This window comes from Oncorhynchus tshawytscha, linkage group LG11 (assembly GCF_018296145.1).
Source record: "Oncorhynchus tshawytscha isolate Ot180627B linkage group LG11, Otsh_v2.0, whole genome shotgun sequence".
NCBI lineage: Eukaryota > Metazoa > Chordata > Actinopteri > Salmoniformes > Salmonidae > Oncorhynchus > Oncorhynchus tshawytscha.
The window spans coordinates 23,898,270-23,910,392 of NC_056439.1; the positions used below are offsets into that span (position 1 = coordinate 23,898,270).

The 12,123-nt window shown below is 44.5% G+C and overlaps 1 protein-coding gene across 4 annotated transcripts in view; it reads left to right on the forward strand.

The window, feature by feature from the left end:
* LOC112244969 (disheveled-associated activator of morphogenesis 1) overlaps nucleotides 1-12,123 on the forward strand; it is an 80,933-nt gene that overhangs the window by 13,118 nt on the left and 55,692 nt on the right. For 2 of the 4 annotated variants that reach the window (XM_024412877.2, XM_042329951.1), the window contains exon 1: nucleotides 6,959-7,580. The exons of the other annotated variants lie outside the window; for them this stretch is intronic. The gene's annotated coding sequence lies outside the window, so the exon portion shown is untranslated. Of the gene's footprint in view, nucleotides 1-6,958; nucleotides 7,581-12,123 lie in introns of those variants that run through there. 4 annotated transcript variants of the gene reach the window in all.

Sequence of the window (12,123 nt, forward strand, 5' to 3'; positions counted from 1 at the left end):
AAATGCAGTCTTTAAAAAATATATATTTTTAATTTAACTAGGCAAGTCAGCAAGAAAAAATTCTTATTTACAATGCCTACACCGGCCAAAGCTGGACGACGCTGGGCCAATTGTGCGCCGCCCTATGGGACTCCCTATCACGGTCGGTTGTGATACAGCCTGGATTCGAACCAGGGTGTCTGTAGTGACGCCTCTAGCACTGAGATGCAGTGCCTTAGACTGCTGCGCCACTCGGGAGTGCTTATCAATGTAAAAACACTTTCCTACTTCTATCCCTACTTCTTCTGTGGAACAGCTTGTTGCATTGTGGCCATAGACCTAATCAATAGGAGGGTTTTGCAACCTCTAACCCTGGAAAGTTGACTGTTAAACTCATGGCTACACTAGCAATGGCTGCCAGTCTCAACTTGAATGGGAACTGCCATCTATGGATTATACACTGAGTGTACAATACATTAGGATCACCTTCCTAATATTAAGTTTTGTCCTCTGAACAACCTCAATTCGTCAGGGTATGGACTCTACAAGGTGTCAAGCTTTCCTCAGGGATGCTGGCCCATGTTGACTCCAATGCTTCCCACAGTCAAGTTGGCTGGATGTCCTTTGGGTGTTGCACCTTTCTTGACACACGCGGGAAACTGTTGAGCGGTAAAAACCCAGCAACATTGCAGTTCTTGACACACTCAAACTGGTGCGCCTGGCATCTACTCCCATACCAAGTTCAAAGGCACTTAAATATTTTGTCTTGCCTATTCACCCTCTGAATGGCACACATACACAATCCATGTCTCAAGGCTTAAAAATCCTTCTTTAACCTGTCTCCTCCCCTTCATCTACACTGATTTGAAGTGGATTAAACAAGTGACATAAATAATAATACCTTTCACCTGGTCAGTCTGTCATGGAAAGAGTTCATAATGCTTTGTACGCGCAGTGTATGTCTGGCTGGTTGCAGCTGTCAGTTCGTACATTTCAAAATACAATCGCGTGAAAAACTTAGTTTGTAAAGCAAATGCTGTGATCGATATTTTAACATAAAAAAAAAAACATTTTCACAGAACTTTGATATAATAAAATATTTAATCAGTCCTCAAATTTAAGGGGATTATGATGCAATCTTTGCGAGGGAGAGGGTATCCTATTTCATTGGTCCTCAATTTGTGTCTCAGACACATTTCAGGATAAATCGAGTTAGCCCTGAGTTAGCCTGCCCCGGAGCAAGTTAGTTCTGAAGGATTCATTGCCATAAAATGTACCTAGCTAAAAGGTGAGCAACTTTCGTAGTAACGGTTATCCAAAGTTGCCTTGCTAACTCCAGAAATTTGATTCGTAGTATAGGGCTCATGCAGGGTTACTGAGGTGAATGTGGCACACCTTCGATGGATTAGCCTATTCTGTCCAGGCACGCCGAAAGGGAAAAACAAGACACTCCCTTCAAGGAATTGTTTGCAAAAACACAGCTTAGGTGGTTCCAAAACAATGTTGGAATGTCTGGGAGCATGCATAAAACACCACACTTGATATTATATTTAAGATTGTCCTATTTCCCAGGCTTTTCAATCACTGTCATTAAAAATGGCTTGAATATCCCATATCGCATTGAAAGGCTGTATAGTGTATCTGTAATCGGAGGAGTGTTTTTTTGCAGACGGGTGATATGACTGTGCGCGTTCGTCCATCAATGGCGTTCATCTACAGTCTCCACAGACATACTGTACACTGACAGTGTGTCAGTCAGTCCCAGAGAAGGGAATATATCAAGGCTGGTTTGTTTCATTACAACGGTGATGGTGGCCATGTTATTTACTAGGATCCTGGCAGGCAGCAGGCTGGGTGAATGAGACTGAGGGAGAGCTGTCCATAGCTGTCTGGCTATGGACAGGGGAATGTGAGTCTGTCTGACCACTGACCAGTTTGTATCAGCCAGCCACTGAGCCTCTGCAGAATGGGCAGGCAGCCTGAGATAGCCAGACCAGCCCAGGGTGGTGACTGCTGGCAAACACTGGTTCCCTCTCTGAGGCAGTCCAACCCTGCTCTGTGTGTCTCTATGACGTGGACATAGTCCTTTTTCTAGAGGAGAGAGGGGTTTTGCTTAATCTATAGAATAGCTCATGGTTTGTTGATTGCTGACAAATGGCTCCAGTGCCTTTTGATATCATGGGCTACATTTCAATGTAATTACCTTTTTGTATGTCCACATACTAGTGTAGGCTAGACCACCAGTTAGAAGAGAATGTTGCAAAAGTTATTAAACAGGAAGCCCCTCTTTTTGTGTACGACCACTAATAAATGCTTCGTTGCACAGTATGCGCAGACGAGGTTGCTCTCTGGTGGTCAATTATACCCTGTATTAGAGGTCGACCGATTAGGATTTTACCGCCGATACCGATTATTGGAGGACCAAAAAAGCCGATACCGATTAAAATATATATATATATTTGTAATAATGACAATTACAACAATACTGAATGAACACAATTTTAACTCAATATAATACATCAATAAAATCAATTTAGCCTCAAGTAAATAATGAAACATGTTCAATTTAGTTTAAATAATGCATAAACAAAGTGTTGGAGAAGAAAGTAAAAGTGCAATATGTGCTATGTAAGAAAGCTAACGTTTCAGTTCCTTGCTCAGAACAAGAGAACATATGAAAGCTGGTGGTTCCTTTTAACATGAATCTTCAATATTACCAGGTAAGAAGTTTTAGGTTGTAGTTATTATTGGAATTATAGGACTATTTCCCTCTATACCATTTGTATTCCATTAACCTTTGACTATTGGATGTTCTTACAGGCACTTTTGTATTGCCAGTCTAACAGTATAGCTTCCATCCCTCTAGTTAGCGTGCGCTAACTAGCTAGCCATTTCACTTCGGTTACACCAGCCTCATCTCGGGAGTTGATAGGCTTGAAGTCATAAACAGCGCAATGCTTGACGCACAACGAAGAGCTGCTGGCAAAACGCACAAAAGTGCTGTTTGAATGAATGTTTACACGCCTGCTTCTGCCTACCACCGCTCAGTCAGATACTTGTATGCTTGTATGCTCAGTCAGATTATATGCAACGCAGAACACGCTAGATAATATCTAGTAATATCATCAACCATGTGTAGTTAACTAGTGATTATGGTTGATTGTTTTTTTATAAGATAAGTTTAATGCTAGCTAGCAACTTACCTTGGCTTACTGCATTCGTGTAACAGGCAGTCTCCTTGTGGAGTGCAACGAGAGAGAGGCAGGTCGGTACAGCGTTGGACTAGTTAACTGTAAGGTTGCAAGATTGGATCCCCCGGGGGATTTACAGATTTCCGATTTGTTATGAAAACTTGAAATCGGCCCTAATTAATCGGCCATTCCGATTAATCGGTCGACCTCTAACCTGTATGTGTTGTGATCGAATTATACTGTATTTTTCAACAGCCTAATGAATGTGACTTTGTACATCTAGAGGGCTTTGCAGAGAGAGAAAGAGAAGCATCTAGAATATTCTGGTAGCAGGAGAAACCCCTTTTTATTCCTTTACTTGGCAACTATCTGAGAAAATAAACATGAGTGTGAATGCTGCTGGGTATTATCTGGGCAAAGGTCTGTCATCCACAGAAACACTAGCATGCTGTTTGCTGATTGGAGTGGATGGGGACTTCATGCCAAATGGCACCATATTCCCTATTTGGTGCACTACTTTTGACCAGGGCCCATAGGGCTTTGGTCAAAAGTAGTGCACTATATAGGGTGCCATTTGGGACAAACACAAAATTACTTACTAGGGCTGGGATGATACCAGTGTCGCGATACTTGGTAGGAAACAAAACACAAAGGGAATTTAACTTCCACAGGCAAACAGTCCTAATGTTGGAAAGAAACATCATTATGTTGTCATCCAGAATCACATTTATTTATTTTCCAAGTTATAGCACCCACTATTTTATGTAAAGAAGGTTTTTAAAGGTCCAATGATTTTTTTTGATCTGCTTCGTGTAAATTTTTTTGGAAAAATAGCCCATCACTGGTGTCCCCCTACTTACTGAGTAGCCCCACGACTTACTGTATGTAGCCCACTGAGTAGCCCCCTACTTACTGTCGCCCACTGAGTAGCCCACTGAGTAACCCCCTACTTACTGAGTAGCCCACTACTTACTGTCGCCCACTGAGTAACCCCCTACTTACTGAGTAAATCCCCTACTTACCGAGTAAACCCCCTACTTACCGTAGTCCCCTACTTACTGAGTTGCCCACTACTTACTGAGTAGCCCACTACTTACTGAGTAGCCCACTACTTACTGTAGCCCACTGAGTAGCCCACTACTTACTGTCACCCACTGAGTAGCCCACTACTTACTGAGTAACCCACTTTACTGTCACCCACTGAGTAGCCCCCTTACTTAACCCCTTAAGAGTAACCCCCTACTTACCAAGTAACCCCCTACTTACTGAGTAGCCCACTACTTACTGAGTAGCCCACTACTTACTGTCACCCACTGAGTAGCCCACTACTTACTGAGTAACCCACTACTTACTGAGCCCACTGAAGCCCCCTACTTACTGAGTAGCCCACTACTTACTGTAGCCCACTTGCCCACTACTTACTGAGTAGCCCACTACTTACTGAGTAGCCCACTACTTACTGTAGCCCACTGAGTAGCCCACTACTTACTCAGTAGCCCACTACTTACTGAGTTGCCCACTACTTACTCAGTAGCCCACTACTTACTGAGTTGCCCACTACTTACTGAGTAGCCCACTACTTACTGAGTAGCCCACTACTTACTGAGTAGCTCACTACTTACTGTCACCCACTGAGTAGCCCACTACTTACTGAGTAACCCCTTACTTACTGAGTAACCCCCTACTTACCAAGTAACCCCCCTACTTACTGAGTAGCCCACTACTTACTGAGTAGCCCACTACTTACTGTAGCCCACTGAGTAGTCCACTACTTACTGAGTAGCCCACTACTTACTGTAGCCCACTGAGTAGCCCCCTTACTTACTGAGTAGCCCCCTATAGTAATTATTGAGTAGCCCACTACAGTACTTACTGAGTAGACCCACTGAGTAGCCCCCTTACTTACTGAGTAGCCCCCTTACTTACTGAGTAGACCCACTGAGTAGCCCCCTTACTTACTGAGTAGCCCCCTATAGTAATTATTGAGTAGCCGACTACAGTACTTACTGAGTAGACCCACTGAGTAGCCCACTACAGTACTTACTGAGTAGCCCCCTACAGTACTTACTGAGTAGACCACTACTTATTGTGGCCCACTGAGGAGCCCCCCTACTTACTGAGGAGCCCCCCTACTTACTGAGGAGCTCCATTTGCTTACTGAGTAGCCCACTACTTACCTTGTAGTCAGTATAGTGGAGTACTCTACATTTACATTGATATGAGTCAAATGGGTGAGGTACACCCATCTAGAATGATCCCAAAGGTGCTAGGTCTCAAACAAAGGAACTGTCCCTTTGTAGACATTTCAAATATTGTAATTTTTCTGATTTTATTTTTCTATTTTTACGTTAACATCCATCAGAATCAGATGCAGTGTTTCTTGACAGAAGACAGAGAAGAAACATCAACAACCATTCAGAACTTCCCTCACCATACAACATCTATATAATGTGGTGTATAATTACAGGGTTAGATCAAATAATGTTAATACTGCCAAAGGGGGACAGAATTACAGCCATGGATGGAAAGAAACTCTGTCTGTGTATGAAATTTGAAATGATTAAATAAAATAAATGGTAATGGCTATGATTAGCCCAAAGTGATTAACCACTTGAATCACGATCTAAGTCAAAACATCAGTGGTGGTGGTTGGTTGGAAATGTAGTCTTAAAGCCACCTAATAGAAAGGATTACCTCAGAAGCAGATGTGTGTGTGTGTGTGTGTGTGTGTCAGACAGACTGGACGGGATGGTAATGTGATCTGTTCTTGGAGAGGAAAGCCCTCATCACTGCCTTGATGGGTAAGTATTCTGGGAAAATTATAGGACATGAACTCTGCCTCTCTCTGTCTGGTGGATGGAAGGCAAAGGCAGGACGACAGCCATTGTAGCGCAATGTACAGTATGTTATGTACAGTAGGCCTAGTCTGTGAAATGATTAATTGTTGCTGATAGTATTGTAGCTCAATATACTTTAGACTGTAAAATGATTAATTGTCCATGATAGATATACGTTATGGTGTGTGATTTCAACCTCTTACAAAATAGTTCCTGCTTAGTGAAACCCAATATGAACAGATGGATGATCCATGTCACTAAGGGTATTGATCTTTCTCTCAGCAGAGTCAATCGAGCAGGAAATGGTTCAGACTCACAACACAACTGCCCTTGAATCTGGTTATAATACTAAATACACTGCATGGACTATCATCAGCTGTCTGTTTTGAACTGTCTGTTGTAAATATCCACATTCCTTCCCATTGTCTCATTTTAAAAGCCTAGTAGAAGTGTGTTATGTCAGTGAGGCCGTCCTTTTCAGTGATGGTCGTCAGTGGCATATGAATAAAAATAATCTTGAAACTATTGGGATAAAAGCTTTATATTATCAGTGCACATCTGCTACCTTAATGTTATCCTCTCCAGGTGTTGTCCTAAGCTTCGGTTTGTAAACTCTCTTCATGAAACAGGGCTGTGCATGATGAGAACAATGAAATGACGCTGAGGAACACACACAGAAGCCTGTGGGAACATTGCATTTGGAGCTATCAGCTATCCTATATCACACAGACATGCAAACATACGCACACACACACACACACAACCTCTCTAAGATATCTCTCCCGTGATCCAACATTCGCACTCACTCGGAACTCCACTTGGAACAGAAAGAAAGCTGAGAGCAGTGGGAGGAGCCCTGCTCTGACTCTCTCCAATAGAAATACGGCTGGTCACTGGGGGGTGTGGCAGGCCTGGGGAGGAGGGCTGGCTGACAGAAGCGGCAGCAGGAGCCAACATCTGTGTGTTTGTGTGTCTCTGTCCGTAGTCTCAGACCAGTCTGGACTGGCTTCCTCTGTGCTCTGTGTAGCCAGTTCGACAGATTGTTTCACTGTGGAGACTTTACGGGATTGGAGTGAGACTTTTCTTGGATAGATTGATAGATCCCAGTGAGATAGATCCCAGTGAGACAGTTCTGTGTGATGGATAGTTTGTGACTGATCGGGAGATCTTTTGGGAGCACACAGGGGTCCTGTAGCCTACAGTACGAGGCTATCTATCAGAAGGGAGAGGAGTTGGCTCAACTCTACAGCTACGTGACCACGCTTCACTGACTCAACCCATGGATGTCATAATGCTATGTCCAAGCTGAAGAGGTCTGTCTTTTCTGGATAAGGCTGGAGCTGGATGCGTTTCTCTCCTGTTCTGTGATGGTGTGATCTCACTGCTGGAGATGTAGGAAGCCCTATATTCAGCGCCTTTCACACTTTCTAGTCTCTACTCTCTCTGTCTGCCTGCCTGTATAGAGCAGAGCAGGCCTCGCTCTGTACTGTGGAGCTTGCTTAACTGCCTGGACGGGACATTATAGCATGGCTGTTTAATCATATAAGTGGATCTATTGCTGTTGGGTAAAAAGGTAAGATTGTTAACATCTTTCTAATTGAAAGAGAAAAAAAACTCTCCTGGTTGTGTCTTATTCTAGGCCAAACAACAACCACTAGTAGCATAGTAATGGGTCACAGTGGAAACCTGTGGCTGCTTCTGTTTCATTATGGACAACTAACTGTTAGGGAAGTATGAGTAGTAGGCTACAGGCACAGTGGAATTTAACTCCCTCTGTATTTAGGCAGGTTTGTGCTCAGAATGTGTGTCGTGTGACTCAATGGAAAGCAACACTCCGTCTGTCTCTATGAGGTGTAAACTATGAACCCTGAACAGAAAAACTATTATGAATGGAATGAGACTCGTATACATGACTGCCCAGGGTGCCCAACAAATGCACGCACACACCCACAGCTTGCATGTCAGATTGTTTATCATAAGTGCACCACTGCACTGTTGATTATTACTGTTTTTAGGACGTCTGGGTGTCATTGTGGTTTTCTACGAGTTTTTAGCAGTTTTATGTTTGACTGGAACTCTGGTCTGGCAATTGCCATGACTTTGTTTGTTTAAATAGAAGGTGGAGTTTTTCATAACAGCAAAGTGAGTACTAGGGCTAGGCTGTGAGAAAGGTAATAAATGTCAAGTCATTGGGGCCAGGAACTTTGGCCTTGTTCTGGCCTGACTGTTCTGAGTTAGTGGTTGGCATATCCCTACTTTCCAAGGGCAAGGGCCAGCTGGCTGTGTCATGGTTGAGTATATCCTCCTTAGTTGCTTAATAACACATCCGTTTCCATGTGGATGGACGGCTGAATGGATGTCGTTAGATGCTTAGCCCCTGTATGATTTTGCAGGAAGCAGCTACGGTCGGTCCCCCCTCCCCCCCACACACACAGCCCAGAAACTCCCACCCATCTCTGATTGGCAGCTGGGGGCCCCATGCATCCGAAAGCTTAGTCTGGAAAAACTCATTACTCACACTGGTCCCTGTTCAATCCCAGCGACTCATCCTGCTGGATTAGCACATGTAATGCAGGGCACTGAATCGGAAACAGCCCTGGCAACAAGGGAAGAGGGCGGGGGTTATCCAAGGTCCCGTGGAAGAGGATGAGCTCAGAAAATCAAATGAAATCAAATATTACTCATCACATGCTTCGTAAACAACAAATGTACACTAACAGTGAAATGCTTACTTACAGGCCCTTCCCAACAATGCAGAGAGAAAGAAAATAGAGAAATAATAGAAATGTAATAATAAATACACAATGAGTAACGACAGCTTGGCTATATACAGTTGAAGTCGGAAGTTTACATACACCTTAGCCAACTACATTTAAACTCAGTTTTTCCACAATTCCTGACATTTAATCTTAGTAAAATTCCCTGTTTTAGGTCAGTTAGGATCACCACTTTATTTTAAGAATGTGAAATGTCAGAATAATAGTAGAGATTTATTTCAGCTTTTATTTCTTTCATCACATTCCCAGTGGGTCAGAAGTTGACATATACTCAATTAGTAGGTAGCATTGCCTTTAAATTGTTTACCTTGGGTCAAATGTTTCGGGTAGCCTTCCACAAGCTTCCCACAATAAGTTGGGTGAATTTTGGCCCATTCCTCCTGACAGAGCTGGTGTAACTGAGTCAGGTTTGTAGCCCTCCTTGCTCGCACATGCTTTTTCAGCTTTGCCCACCAATTTTCTATAGGATTGAGGTCAGGGCTTTGTGATGGCCACTCCAATACCTTGACTTTGTTGTCCTTAAGCCATTTTGCCACAACGTTGGAAGTATGCTTGAGGTCATTGTTCATTTGGAAGACCCATTTGCTTTAACTTCCTGACTGATGTCTTGAGATGTTGCTTCACATCATTTTCCTACCTCATGATGCCATCTATTTTGTGAAGTGCACCAGTCCCTCCAGCAGCACTGCACCCACACAACATGATGCTGCCACCTCTGTGCTTCACGGTTGGGATGGTGTTCTTCGGCTTGCAAGCCTCCCCCTTTTTCCTCCAAACATAACGATGGTCATTATGGCCAAACAGTTATACACTGCTCAAAAAAATAAAGGGAACACTAAAATAACACATCCTAGATCTGAATGAATGAATAATGAGGCTCAGTAGTTTGTGCGGCCTCCACGTGCCTGTATGACCTCTACAACGCCTGGGCATGCTCCTGATGAGGTGGCGGATGGTCTCCTGAGGGATCTCCTCCCAGACCTGGACTAAAGCGTCTGCCAACTCCTGGACAGTCTATGGTGCAACGTGGCATTGGTGGATGGAGCGAGACATGATGTCCCAGATGTGCTCAATTGGATTCGGGTCTGGGGAACGGGCGGGCCAGTCCATAGCATCAATGCCTTCCTCTTGCAGGAACTGCTGACACACTCCAGCCACATGAGGTATAGCATTGTCTTGCATTAGGAGGAACCCAGGGCAAACCGCACCAGCATATGGTCTCACAAGGGATCTGAGGATCTCATCTCGGTACCTAATGGTAGTCAGGCTACCTCTGGCGAGCACATGGAGGGCTGTGCGGCCCCACAAAGAAATGCCACCCCACATCATGACTGACCCACCGAGGAACCGGTCATGCTGGAGGATGTTGCAGGCAGCAGAACGTTCTCCACGGCGTCTCCAGACTGTCACGTCTGTCACGTGCTCAGTGTGAACCTGCTTTCATCTGTGAAGAGCACAGGGCGCCAGTGGCGAATTTGCCAATCTTGGTGTTCTCTGGCAAATGCCAAACGTCCTGCACGGTGTTGGGCTGTAAGCCCAACCCCCACCTGTGGACGTCGGGCCCTCATGCCAGCCAGAAGTCTGTTTCTGACCGTTTGAGAAGAGACATGCACATTTGTGGCCTGCTGGAGGTCATTTTGCAGGGCTCTGGCAGTGCTCCTCCTGCTCCTCCTTGCACAAAGGCGGAGGTAGCGGTCCTGCTGCTGGGTTGTTGCCCTCCTACGGTCTCCTCCACATCTTCTGATGTACTGGCCTGTCTCCTGGTAGCGCCTCCATGCTCTGGACACTACGCTGACAGACACAGCAAACCTTCTTGCCACAGCTTGCATTGATGTGCCATCCTGGATGAGCTGCACTACCTGAGCCACTTGTGTGGGTTATAGACTCCGTCTCATGCTACCACTAGAGTGAAAGCACCGCCAGCATTCAAAAGTGACCAAAACATCAGCCAGGAAGCATAGGAACTGAGAACTGGTCTGTGGGAACCACCTGCAGAACCACTCCTTTATTGGGGGTGTCTTGCTAATTGCCTATAATTTCCACCTGTTGTCTATTCCATTTGCACAACATCATGTGAAATGTATTGTCAATCAGTGTTGCTTCCTAAGTGGACAGTTTGATTTCACAGAAGTGTGATTGACTTGGAGTTAAATCAAATCAAATTTTATTTGTCACATACACATGGTTAGCAGATGTTAATGCGAGTGTAGCGAAATGCTTGTGCTTCTAGTTCCGACAATGCAGTAATAACCAACAAGTAATCTAACTAACAATTCCAAAACTACTGTCTTATACACAGTGTAAGGGGATAAAGAATATGTACATAAGGATATATGAATGAGTGATGGTACAGAGCAGCATAGGCAAGATACAGTATATGGTATCGAGTACAGTATATACATATGAGATGAGTATGTAAACAAAGTGGCATAGTTAAAGTGGCTAGTGATACATGTATTACATAAGGATGCAGTCGATGATATAGAGTACAGTATATACGTATGCATATGAGATGAATAATGTAGGGTAAGTAACATTATATAAGGTAGCATTGTTAAAGTGGCTAGTGATATATTTACATCATTTCCCATCAATTCCCATTATTAAAGTGGCTGGAGTTGAGTCAGTGTCAGTGTCAGTGTGTTGGCAGCAGCCACTCAATGTTAGTGGTGGCTGTTTAACAGTCTGATGGCCTTGAGATAGAAGCTGTTTTTCAGTCTCTCGGTCCCAGCTTTGATGCACCTGTACTGACCTCGCCTTCTGGATGATAGCGGGGTGAACAGGCAGTGGCTCGGGTGGTTGATGTCCTTGATGATCTTTATGGCCTTCCTGTAACATCGGGTGGTGTAGGTGTCCTGGAGGGCAGGTAGTTTGCCCCCGGTGATGCGTTGTGCAGACCTCACTACCCTCTGGAGAGCCTTACGGTTGTGGGCGGAGCAGTTGCCATACCAGGCGGTGATACAGCCCGCCAGGATGCTCTCGATTGTGCATCTGTAGAAGTTTGTGAGTGCTTTTGGTGACAAGCCGAATTTCTTCAGCCTCCTGAGGTTGAAGAGGCGCTGCTGCGCCTTCTTCACGATGCTGTCTGTGTGAGTGGACCAATTCAGTTTGTCTGTGATGTGTATGCCGAGGAACTTAAAACTTGCTACCCTCTCCACTACTGTTCCATCGATGTGGATAGGGGGGTGTTCCATCTGCTGTTTCCTGAAGTCCACAATCATCTCCTTGGTTTTGTTGACGTTGAGTGTGAGGTTATTTTCCTGACACCACACTCCGAGGGCCCTCACCTCCTCCCTGTAGGCCGTCTCGTCATTGTTGGTAATCAAGCCTACCAATGTT